Raw genomic sequence first — 13,485 nt, forward strand, 5'->3', positions numbered from 1 at the left:
GAGCAAGCAAAAATGAAAGGAAAAAGTGGCAGTACCTCCAACATGTTGATGATGTCTGAAAATCTATGGCAAAAAAGCAGCATACCTTAAACTGCAAGTTCTCGTAGTTGGATTTTGGCATAGAGGTGGAGGGAGGGTGCTGAGACAGGGTGGGAGTCTAAACCGTGTATGCTCCAAGCATCTACATGGAAGCTGGTGAGCCCCAGCTTGCCAGTGGCTTGCTAGGGATGCTGCCACTGAAGGAAGAGGCAGCATCAGCAGGCCAATAGCCTACTGATTTGTTGAGGACACCTGGACAGCAGTATTCACAAGTCCCATCCATTGTATCCCCTTTGGTGGCAGTAGGAAGAATATCCCAAAAATAGCTGTGCCTGAGTTCTGCCTCTTCTGCCCGAGTCCCGAGTCCCTCATGCATGAGGTTGCAACACTGAGCTGTGCAGGTTGTTGTTGGAAAGATTGTGTTGTCAGTACGTGTGCCCTGGCTGAGACACACACACACCACACTTGTCAAGCACAGAAGCAATTCCAAGCGCTTCATGTATTTGACAGCAGTGGCCTTAACAACTCCTTGCGCTGACTCAGAGTTTACATAGTTTCTCAAAAATATTCTCTTATGAGCTATAAAATGAGTAAAAGTGGTGGGCATTTCTTTCTGCTTATTGCTTATTGATAAATACATCAAAGACTGTGAACAAAATGCATATAGTGGTTGGGGCAGAAGCCATGACTTTTGCAGAAGTCCTTGGCGTCTTCTGGAACAAGAGGTAGCTTGCTGGTTTTCTTCTTTTTTTTTTTTTTTAATGGATCAGACCCGTGAAGGCAGGGATTTATTTACAAAGCTATCTGAACAAATAGCTCCAAAGACAAAAGGTAATTGCCTAATGCTCACCACTGTGATAGCAACAGAAATTTAATTATTAATGGGAAGACTTCATCTCCACCATTTCTGCAGACTATTATGCCTTGTGGGATAGGCAACATGCTTTATGAGGGACTTCTTTTAAAAAACAAATGTAAACCATATGCACATTCAGCTCAAGGTTTTTACCTCAGAAGCAATTATGTCCATAGCTACACACTGCCTGTTAGCTAAATGTCATTCATGGTCTTCCCTGAAATATTAGAAGCATAATACCAGATTAACCAAGTTCCTGAAAAGTATTTTGAGGGTTACTTTAAAGCAAATAAGATTGCAGGACATGGCTCAGGGCAGAGAGAGAAGACACTGGAAACCTAAAGGGATTAAGCAATCCCCTCTTTACATTTACTGCAGGGCTGTCTGTGTGTTGTTATGCACAGGGCTTTTGCATGTGATTAAGTGTGACATGTAAACACAGAGAGAGAGAAAAATTTAGATAGGTTTGGGGAAATTATTTCAAATGGTGCCCACACATTTGGGATCTTTAAGGTCAAGGTAGCAAGTGCTCAGGCTAAGGTCCAAATTCCCAATGAAACACACACACAGATCACAATATTCAGAAAATCAGCATCTTATTTGACAGAAAATAAAAAACAGGAGCATGAATGTACAAGCATACGTATTGTGTTATAGGGTTCCTTAAAAAAAGTTGCTGGTAAAAGGGGATTTCTAATACAAAGACAGAACCATATCTTTAGTCAGTCCTTTGGCAATTTAGCTACTCTCTGTTTCATCAGATAGGGGCGATATCCCCAGGAATCCTTCTGACAAGGGGTTTCCCCAGAGCCAGGGACATTATCCAATTGCAATTTTAAGAAACCTAGAGCAAGGATGACTGAGTGAAGACAGAAGTTTCTGAGAGTGTTAGGAAAAGAGAAATAGAGTATGAGGGAGCAGTGTGTAAGAAAGACAGCTTCTCTTTCTCATATGAGAAAAACTGGGAATATTATACCTGTCCTTAGGTTTTGTGGTCAGTTGGAGCCTAGTGTCGGATCTGGACCTGCTTGCTTTCCTTTCTTTCTTCTTTTCTTCTGCTTCTCTCTCCTGTCATGTGCAGACTCCATATTTAGATTAAAAACTTGCATCCATTCCTATGGAAGATTGTTAGATTTACATCCATTAACAAAAAGGGAGTCTTACCTGAAGGGCTCTGTTTGGGGCAGTAGCAGCAGAGAATAAAAGACCGCTGTTAACGTGGGCTGAGCCAGGGGAATGGTGGATGGCTCCTTCTCCAGGGAAGACCAGGGAGATGTCAGAGAGACATTGCCTTGGGAATCCACCCAGAGCAGGCACATCAAGAGCTACAGCTCTTACCAAAGGAGACCATATTATCACACCTAGAAGGAGAGCTGTGTGATGATGCATCTCTGTCCCATGCCCCTCACAGGTAGTGCCATACTGGAGGTGGCCCAGGAGAGTGTGCGATTGATTCAGAACCATCTGAGACTGTCTACGATCAGTCCATTTACTCTTCTTTATTGCTGACAGCTCCCTCCCAGCTCACCCTTAGGCATAGCTGGGCAAACCTTACTGTTAAACCCTTGCAGCTTCAGGTCTGACCTTCTGCTCCAGCCAGCATGGCCTTGAGTTGGTGGGGTGGCACAAGCTGGCAGCTCTGCCTTACAGCATAGCACAGTCCCATATTCAATCACTCTACGTACAGGGCAACACTTTTCAGTGGCTTTGCCATTCTTAAATTAAATGTTGATTTAAGTGATGCTATATGGAATTGCCATTTTCCTAGAGCTCTAGCATTCTCTGGACAGGCTGCCTGGTGGATTGAAAAATCTGTATTGGAGTTGTCCTCAGTTAAGACAGGTGTGTTATCTGTCATGGGCTGCCTGCTGCCTTACCACAGTGACAAGCTATCCCCTGGGAGGCTGTCACTCCCTACGGATGTGTGCTTTTGAACAGGCTGTGCAGTTTTACTACAAAAATCATGGTGCATACTTACTACACGATATCTGTGTGCACAAAGCCAGACCTGGATCTCTATTTCTTTTCAGTTATACCTGTGCAGTTCTGTTAACATTGGTGGATTTATCCAGGTGTACGTCAAGCCAGAATCAAAGTCTCTGCTCTGTCAGTGAAATAGAAGCCAGGAGCTGAGCTGGTGTGCTAAACAAAACACTTGTGATTACTAGGAGAAATGATTTGGCAGGATTTGAAGACCCAGACATACAGAAAACGTTTGCTTTGAAATTCCTGAGACTTGACTGTCCCTTTGGCTTTTTGGAATGCTTTGATTTAGTCATGCGGGATGGGAGCAGGCTGTAACCTTGCAGGGGCACTGGGAATAGTACCTCTTGTGCAGCTTACAGAAGATGTGAAGGGAATTAACTGTCAGCAAGCTTCAGGGAGACAGCAGATGTATACGTGGTTAGAAGTTTGGCTGGCTTATAAAATTTATTTCCACTACAGGATCAAAAGCAATTAAGTGTATACAATATCTAATCCTTGGATGTGTAATGTATAACAGGACATAGCGGTCTAAGTGAAGGAACAACAAATTCATTGCATACAAATAGCTAAACAGTTTAACTTTTAACTACTTGAGAGCAGGAGAAAAGAGGGCTCCTACAGTTTCCATGAGTGCAAATTATACATGCCCATAAGGAAACCAGGATTTGGTGCACCTAAAATAACCCATTTTATGAATAATTTTTAGAAGTAAACATTCCAAGCCAACTCTGCTTGCTTTTGGGTGCAACTTACAGGACAACCCTTGCATCAGCAGCATGAACTGTTGACACAAATCTACTTGCTGTACTTAATTGTCTGTCAGATTTACTCTTGTGGTCATCAGTTAAGGGTAGCTTGCTTACATCTCTGCCTCTACTCATGTTATTAGCTCAAGTGTGAATGTAGTTTGTACCCCCAAAAAAAATCTTGGAGCTTCAGAAAAATAGCAGTGGAGTTGGATGCTGTTCCCATGTTGCTGGGGGGGTGTCTGCTAAACCCCTGCCCTACACATCCAGAACCATGCGTACATTGTTGATGCACACACTGTACATTGTTAATGGGGCTTGCACAGAGGAAAGAGAAAAAAACACCTGGTTGAAATTTCCTCATAACTTCAGTAATCCAGTTCTCTTCTGTGGCTTTTATATATCATTAATAAGTGCTTTATTTATTTTTCATTGTTATGTTGGCATTTTGTTCCTAGGATGACAATAAAAGTAAGATGAGGGAAAAACACTGGTTGGAAGCTTTAAAACTGAATGTAACAAAAGGAAGGAAAATTGAATAATGCCATAGAAATGTGCTCATGTTCCAACTTCTTAATAACCCAACTACAGAGAAATGTTCTGAGTAGAATTCTAAAAATATGTTTTCCCACTGAGAAATCAGCTGATTCTTTCTGATTTGCTAGTGGGCTGCAAAACTTCTAGAGCCATATTAAGATAGCCCAAATTCCACTTTAGTCCCCAAGACTAGTCACACGTATAAAACTCACAGAAGATCTCTGATGACCGAATCAGAGGGCACAGGAAATGTACTGAGCAGGGAACTAGCATAAGCCAGGCTATATCTGAAAGTTAGGTTTTCTTTGTATGGGACCTGTTATCTGAGATCACTCATTTGATGTAATCTGGGAGATCTTCACTGAAGTAAGTTTCGCTGGATGGAAAAAAGCATAGGTAGGCTATAATCATTGTTGATTTCTTGATTCTAGGTGTGCTAGTGAGGCATCCCATACTTTTGAATCTCCCTTGCTTGTGGGGTTTTTTTTGGAACAGGCTTCCTAGGGAAGTAGTTGATGCCCTATCCCTGTCAGTGTTTAAGAAGCATTTGGACAATGCCCTTAATAATATGCTTTAACTTTTGGTAGCCATGAAGTGGTCAGACAGTTGGACAGTTGGATCATTGTAGGATTCTATTCTATTCTATTCTATTCTATTCTATTCTATTCTATTCTATTCTATTCTATTCTATTCTATTTACTTAACATTGCAGTTTACCCTTAAGCGCATGTTGAACCCTTGGGAGAATAAAACATGTACTTTTAAAAGGTTTTAAACTGTGTTAGGAGGAGTTATGACAAGCTGCTTGCTGGGAGGATTTTCAGAAATTAAAAAATATTCTTTTTAATTGAAAATGAACAGTTTATTTTTGTTGAGTTGGGTTGCCTTAGCTATGTCTCTGAGAATACTGTGAGCCCTCTGACAACAGGTCAACTACAAACAGCACAGCCAAAACTTGTTCACAGCAGACAGGGAAATTGCATTTCATACATAATTCACAATGTGCTACAGTGAATCCATAAGGTCAATATCTGTTGTTAACTCAGAGGAAATCAGAGAGGAAAGAAAGGAGCATTTCTTCTCTCTGATCTTTGAAAGAGCTGTCTACAAACTGCTGATTTCCATTGCACAGAGCTAGACAAACAGCAAAGTGGAGCCCTTCTGCACATTTACAACCACTGTATCTGAGACAGATAAACTCTGAGGCTAGAATAGTATCTCTTTGTGTTCAGATTTTCATCTCAGAGCTTGACAAAAATGGAGAAAAGGGACTAAATACAAATAGGTGCAACTGTGTGCAGCAATGTGCTGGAGTTGTTTAGCATTGGGATTCCTCTTGCCTAATTGGCCATCCAAAATTAGACATCTGGGCCTGCCATTCAGTACAGGGAGGGGGGCAGACACTGCCAAAAGGCAGTTCATCCCATCCAAATATAGCTGTTGTAAGGAGAGTGGGATAAATTACTTGCCCGGAGTGCATGTGTTTTCTAGGCATTTATAGCCATTGGTACAGGCTTTTCCAGATTTTTCCTCTTTTTGTTTTCTGGCAATATTTGCTGAGTGGATTGTGAGTGTGCTTTGCATTTGTTTCAGATTTCCTTTCACAGCAAGGAACGGAAATTATACAGGTTGAAATTACCCAGCATACAGGAGTCAGGTTGTAACTGGGATTTCCAGAAAAACAGTACCACATCACGGCATAACCAGCATGCTGGAAAACTTCAGGCATTTTGTGCATACGTTATGCGCTGAGTAGGCGCTTACATGGGGATTTTATCCTTCTGGACAAAGAGTGTGACATTTGCTGCATTGTTATAGAAAGCAGAACAGCATGTGCACAAGAAGCTAGTGATAGAAGGATGCATTGAACTACCAGGCAGAAAAACTACTGTCCTGAGAGTCTGTAAGGAAGGAGGAATTTGACTGTAATCACACCGGCTTGCAGAGACTCAGGAAGAGCATCTGAAAGGCTGCAATGTGAGGCAGGGCTGAGGAGGGGGTGGAAGGATTGGAGAGAGGCCACGGCAGAAAACACAGGGAGTGTTTGTCTTAGAGAGAGAGAGAGATGGACACCCTGAGGTAAAGGGCTTCTTTTTCGTACAGGCAGCATGTTCTTGTTTGCCTAGATGCTTTCTTGAATGGAAAACCATTCAGGAACAGTCAGGACAAAGTCAGGAGAACGATGTGTGTGTCTGTGTGTCAGTGAGGGAGAAGGGAGTAGTATTTCTGTGAGCAGTGCTCGCACGGCCACATGAGGGCTAACAAAAACTGAAAAGGCAGCTATTCTCTCCCTGGATATAATTTGCAAACCATCATTAATTAAATAATGCTGTCCTTTTCTTTCCAGACTAGCTTAAGCTGTAATGGAGCGTAATCTGTTGAATAATAAATATCCTTGTGTTTCACGGAATGTTCTTTTTCTACATAATGATGCATGTCAAGAAGAAATCTATGGTTCTCCTTGAACATCTCCAAAGTTGTTTAGATTTGGCTTTTTAACAAGCTCTAAATGTAATTACTACAAAGGAGTATCACAAGGCAATGTTTCCCAAACTGTGTGAGCTGCCAGGCCCTGTAGGTGGCTTGCAGATGGTCTGGAGACCATATTAAAATAATAGAATCATAAACCAGAGAGTTAAAACATGGGTGATAAGAGTGCCAAGCAGGCTGCAAATGTGTGGCTGGAATTTCATTGACAAACGTAAGGGATGGGCCCAAAGGCTGCTCACCAATGGAAGAACCTATGAGTTTTCACCAACTTCTCTGGTGTTCTGCATGGGTCAGTCTTTGCATCCAACAAAACCCTTTTGTATGCAAACGGCTGGGAAGGCAACCTGTGGGCTGTCTGCTTTATGCCATTGTGTAGGGCAAGGATTTGAATGCGTTTGAGCAAAACCAGTGTCCCATCAATGGTGGGCAAGTGGAGCCAGTGAGCCACTGAGGCTGCTTCTGACCCGCATTGCCACATGCCATATATCAACTTCCACATCAAAAAGACAAGCAGGTTGCGTGTGATCTATTACCTGTATACTTGACCAGACAGTAGAGTGGACTCACCTGCCTGCTTTGCCTGCAGTTCTGGAAGCACAAGAAAGCTGTAAATCTGATAGGTGCTGCCCATTAGGCTGGGGTTACAGCTGCTTGGTAGCGCTGGAACGGGTGCCGCTGGCATACTGGTGATCTGACTATTTCTGAACATACACATTTAAATGGTCACACAATAAACATCCTGCAAAAAACAAATATCCTCAAATGCTGCTTCTTATTCCAAATTCAAACCTGTTATGTTTTCGTGAATTCCAAAAGGAAATATTTAGTCCATGCAAATTACCTTTTTAACCTATAAATGGCTAATAAAATATTTATAATCTTTATATTCTATTCAATAGTACATAAAAAATGACATGGATATGTGTCTTTCTTTTCTCCAAGCCTGTGTACTAAATGAACACAAAATGGCTACTTTCCATTATGCTCTGGCCTCCTTAGTGACTGGCGCGTTCGGTTTACAACACAAAACAGGTCTGTATCTGCATTGTGCAAACTACAGCTCTCTGCTGAGCATCCAGACAAAACCCCCAAATCTGCATAACTTCAAATGCTGGGGTAGAAAATCTAGGGGTTTAATTTTATTTTCTAAGAGAAGCTAACTTGCAAAGAATTTCTGTTCTTTTTTACCCTGTGCTAGACACAGATGATTAGTCTGAAAGGTAAAGAAAATTCTCTTCAATTAAATGAATCTATTCATACTTAGATGAGCTATTCTTCTGCTTTGGCAACCTGTGGAAATGGTAATCTAATCATGCCACAGAACTAGTATCCAATACGCTGAAAGCTTGTAATTCACAGCTCAAGGGGAATGTGGAAGATAGTTGAGAATGCAGTAATTATAGGGCTGGTGCTAGAATGAGCAGTGAAATAACGTGTATTATTTTGCTCATAAGCAGAAATTTTTTTTTAGCCCATAGCAAGCAGGTTGCACGAGTAACCGAGCTGCAGGGTTTTTGTCTTTGACACAAAGCCGTAGGACATCTGGTGCTATTAACTGTAATTCCCTCTGTGTCCCAGTAACACCTTTATACAAATATATGCACATGCATGTACGCTTACCTTAAAGCTGAAGAAAACTGTTTCCAGAAAACACATTTCCGAATATCTCTTTATATGCTGTTCTGTGAAGCGAAAAACTGGCAGGGAACTAAGCTGCCAAACCATTTAATGCTGGGCACACCAACCTCTTAGCTTTAATCTGTGGTGTCAAATAAAATCATTTATCTGTAGGAAAGGCTCACTTGGACACCTTCACCCTTACCTAGAAGGGCCCATGACACTGGTTGAGCCCTTGATGTTCTTCTGCTCTCTCCCCATAGCATTCCACTTTTGAGGTTTCAGCCTTTTATTTACTGCAAGTTCTATGTGTTTTCATGTAGTTTTGGGGTGGTTTATGGTTTGTGTCAGAATGGTTAGTGCTACGAGATACTTTGGGATTTAATATGATTGCATGGAAGCTGTGGATAGACCAAATAATCCCTCCCAGTGTCATATGCCAAGGTATGTCAAATGCTACCCAAAAGGAGCATCCTGTAAGAAACCAAAGACACTAAAGCACACCTTGAAATTTGTTGCATCGTATAAAATGGGAACGAAAGCAAAACTCAAAGGCAGAGGTCAAGATTAACATAATTCTGTATGTGCATGCATGGGTAGTTGTATTTGTGTGTTCAGACAAGTACATGCACACAGGTATTTATTGTACTCATAGACTCCTCTTTCTTACTCAACATACATTCCCAGTGCCTTGCTTACCTGTCACCCAAAAGCATGTTATACAACGTAGAGTAAAATTTTCTGAATGTACTTCCAAGAATAATAATGTCCATATTGTTTTTATTGGAAAATTGCATGTGCACAGTCACAATTCATCTTGCCTCTGCCTCATCTGGCAAAGTGCAAAAAAACATTGTGCAGACAGGAACATGTGTTAATGATGTAACTGATGTTAAAATTGTCACGTAGGATGAATTTCACACATGGCAGGCTGTGGAAGGTCATGGAAAGCTCAGTTCTTGACCAAGTGGCATGCAGAACCCTGAAGAATGTGAAATGTAGCCTTTTAAACACAGTTTTTCTTTTGACAACATGTAATTTATGGGGGAGGAGGAAGTACCATTGACTCAGTTTTCCTTAGTGAGGCTAATACAATGATCTAGGAGGTCTTACTTTTAACTTGTAGCAGTGGAAGTGATGAAAACAAAGCTCTGGAACATTTCAGAGCAGCTTAGGATGCTTTTAAAACTGAAAGCTCTTTGACTGTAATACTAACTTAAATTAGAGTGAATAGTGCCTTCCAGCCTGAAGTACTCTAACACACTCAACAGAGCTGAAGTCCATTCTGTTGTGTGAACATGGCAAGGTTTGAAGTTATTGTCTTCTCTTTTCTGTCATGACAGGTCTTGCACTTTTTCCTTTATCATTATAGGGTTGTTCATAAATACATTTATTTTCCCTCTTAAGAGTCTAAATTCCACTGCTTGTGCTTAAAGATAGACACAAAGAGTCCCTCACAGACATACATAAAGAACAATAAGGGTATGCTTTTTCAAACTCACGATTTAGATTTTTATATTAAAGAAAAAAAGTTCCTGTATTTTTTTTCTTGAATGATAGACAAATATTAGAAAATAAGATAAATGGTGGGGGGGATCCTCTAGACCAGTGGCTTTTTGCTTGACTCTAGGGGGTTAAAAAGAAATTGTTCACAAGAGGAAAATAGGGAGGAAAAATACAAAGCAATCTTGTCCTGTTGAGATGACACTTTTCTCTTGATAAACAGGTCAAATCAGCAGGTTCCCAATCTCAAAGAAAACTGCTGTGGTGGCCTACTTGGCTGTTAATACATAGCACATTCAAGACATATAGAAAAGTCAACTGAATGGGATAACAAGGAAAATATGACTCATCCACAGTCCTAAGTGCCAAGTTCAGGAGAACTGTTAAGAAAGTTCCTTTTCATTTTATAAGTACATTTCACTTCTGGTGTACATGGATTAAACAGTAATTTTATATGGAAAACAATGACATTGTGGATGTAATAAGCTGCCTTTCAAATTATTGAAATCTAACTGTTCGTGCTTTTTGTAACCATTCTGAAGGTAGGGAAGTCTGTGCCCTGAGAAATCTCAGACAGAGGCAAGTTCACACACACATTTTGTTGCTCTTTTCTTCACCCAATTCAGCCAATACCTTGAATATTGCCCTTTTTAGTCTTTAAAGGCTGAAGAGAATCAGACGTGCCAGCAATTTGACGGACTTGGAGGAATACAAAGGTGACAGGAGGAGACTGCTGGCTCAGCGTGCTGCCCTCCTCTCTGCAGCAAAGTCTCCCTAAATCCAGAAATTGTCCAGAAGTACCGTGGTCATTCCAAAATAACTCTTCATCTGGGTACGCTTAACCCCAAATAAAAAGCGGGGGTGCATAAATGTATGGAGTAATTATGCATAAAAATGCATAATTACTCCAAAGTAATAACTTTTCTGGAAAACGTCCAGCTAGCCTCAAACTGTCCTCTCAGCTGGGCGCAGTGCAGCCGTGGATGCTGCTGCTGTGACCTACAGCTACGCACAGTCTGTATACCTTCTTAGATCCCCCGTGATAAAAAGTAAATTATATTAATATTGTTGGTAAAAAGAGCTGACTGATTTACTCACTGGAACTGATTTTAATCTTGAATTTATAATTTTTGCCAGTTCCCAAGTTGTTTATGAACAGTCCTCATTATTACAGATGTATTTGTTTATCATTTGTTAACAGACAATTTATGAAAAGCAGACCCTGGCCTGTGGATTATTCATCATCTGTCCATTTTAATTATTTGCTTTTTGCGCTGGGTGATTGGCATTTGACAGTGATACTGTTCAGACTCTGTAATTTGATGAGAATAACAAATAATGAAAAACCACATGTTCTCAGCAATGTTAACCAGGCAGATAAAGGTGCTGGTATTAAGACAGACATTCTTTAAACATCCGTGCAAACAGAAATTGAGGTCATGTAAAGGTTTTCAAGCAAAGCAGAGCTGAACTGAACAGCCTGAGCTGAACCCGGTTGCATGTTGCTCTCCTGAGCATCCTTGTTTTCATCAAATGTTCACAGCTATCTGTATTAGTGTATTTATTTATTTATTTTTAAATATTTTATGACCAATGTGGACAAGAGGATCCAGACCTGACTCTAACCCTTTCTTTCACATCCTGTAAGCCTGTGGGAGCATCTTCAGTCAGAAGTCTGGGTTACCTTCTGATTCACCGTGAGCCAGCAAAGTCTCAGACAGATTTTTGTTCCAAAAGAAACACCATGTTTGTAGGAGAAGTAGGTGTGTGTGACAAAGGGGTCATATTAGAGGAGTGACTAAGAAGAGGAAGTTTCAGGCTAGGGCAGAAAATGGTAGGAAGAGAACTCAAAAATTGGAGCATTGGTTAAGGATTTGATCTTTCCTGCACCTCATAGACTTAGAGGTGTGGAAGATTTGCTATGTGCATGTGAAATTGTACAGACTTGTAGGATTCACTTTGCTGGCATTTGCAAAGATTTTGTATTGGCCTTGTGATATTCAGAAAGAATTCCTGTAGTCTAGAGATTCAAAAGGTCTTACTTTCAAGTGTCAAAATTCGTTTGGGTGAGTTTTCTTTCTCTTCTTATGTATTAAATAGATGACCTGGGTCTACCTTTTAACTCAGCCAGCAGAAAATGTCTGGGTTTAGCTTTTAACTAAGCCAGTATAAAATGCATCATTCATTTTTAATAATTATGTAAATGTGAGAAACGCTAATATTATTTTGCTGTCTAGGGGTTAGAGAAAAGGGAGGTTTATCTCAGGCTGAGAGCATAAGCACTAATTCCAAAATCTCTGGCTAAATAGAATTCTAAGTGGAAAATAAATAATATGTGAATTGGGGAGAGAAAAGTTTATTCAAATTGGTTTTTTACTGTGACAATGCTTCTTGTCCTTGTGGAAATTATGTAAAATAAACCTCTGATTTTTGCCACTGGAATGATTATGTGAATTCAGCCATCAGAGTTTCAGGATCATGTTGGCAAGTTTTAAAATTCCCACCTGTACTAAACTGATTTTTTTTAAAATAAAAGAGAAACAAACAAAAAAAGAAGAAGGAAATAAAAGCTGTTGGACTATCATCAGACACGCAGCTGATGTCTCCAAGGAAGTTACAGGAGTTTATATCTGACAACTCCTACAAACTTCGAAACTGAATTTCTTCAAGGCCTCTTTTACAGGCATTTTTTTAATGAATGGAGAAATATGTGGAAAGAAATGAGAATAACTCACTTAAAAGTAACACAAGACTGGTCTGTCCTCTTTCATGTGTGCCAGGGCTACCATCTTCCTTTGTCTAAATGTCTTCTGGGAACTGGTGATGTCCTCTTGCTAGTTCGGGTCTCCCAACAAGAAGTGATTCTTGTGTCCAGATTTGTTTAAATGCTTTTATCTGTAAACTGTGGTGACCACGAGTGAGGTGTCAATATTTTTTGTACTCAGGACAGGCAGGCTGATCATTAGGAATTTCTCACACCAAACCAGTATTTTCAGCTGATCTGTTGCATTATTAACTAGGACTCTTGTCATAGACACAAGCAAATAGATAAAAAGATTAGGTCACTCACAGTGACCTCCAACCTGTCACTGAGCAAGGCTGAAAATTGTTAATTTGAATGTAAATGGGAAATCAGGGTTTGATGTAGATTTTCATTCCTTTCAAGACAGAATATGTTTCATACACATTTTCCATATGCCTTCGTCACCAAGCAATTCATTTTTTTTCTACAGTTTGAAAAAAGTTAACGTCTTCAAGCTTGAGTCAGTTTTGCTATTTTACCTGAAATTAGATCAAAGATAATTATAATTTCTTGTGTAAACCCTTTGTCTACATTTCCTTCTCATTTGAGAAGGGATTGGATTTTCCCCCACGGCGCTAGAGGATCTGCCCTGACAGGTGACTTTTAACAGGTCATCTGATAACCTTATCAGGGAGGCAGAACTTTTGAGCTGGGTCATAATTCTCTCTCAGGTGACAAGTCACTCTTCAGCCTGGAGCATGGATTTAGTCATAATTTTCATTCTTCCCTTCCTTCTTCCTGCTGCAAGCAGTTCTTGCATTTGCTTTTGGTTTGGTTTTGGTTTGGTTTTGGTTTGGTTTTGGGTTTTTTAGGAAACACACAAGAACAACTTGTTTGTTTTAGATATTCCTGCTTGGGCTGGAACACCCCAAAAGCATTAAGCACACTGAAAAATGCAGTACTGGCTG

The 13,485-nt window shown here is 40.4% G+C and overlaps 1 protein-coding gene across 3 annotated transcripts in view; it reads left to right on the forward strand.

Moving 5' to 3' along the window:
- DLGAP1 (DLG associated protein 1) overlaps positions 1 to 13,485 on the forward strand; it is a 430,938-nt gene that overhangs the window by 377,583 nt on the left and 39,870 nt on the right. The window lies entirely within an intron of this gene.

The sequence above is a fragment of the Falco naumanni genome, chromosome 3 (assembly GCF_017639655.2).
Source record: "Falco naumanni isolate bFalNau1 chromosome 3, bFalNau1.pat, whole genome shotgun sequence".
Classification (NCBI taxonomy): Eukaryota; Metazoa; Chordata; class Aves; order Falconiformes; family Falconidae; genus Falco; species Falco naumanni.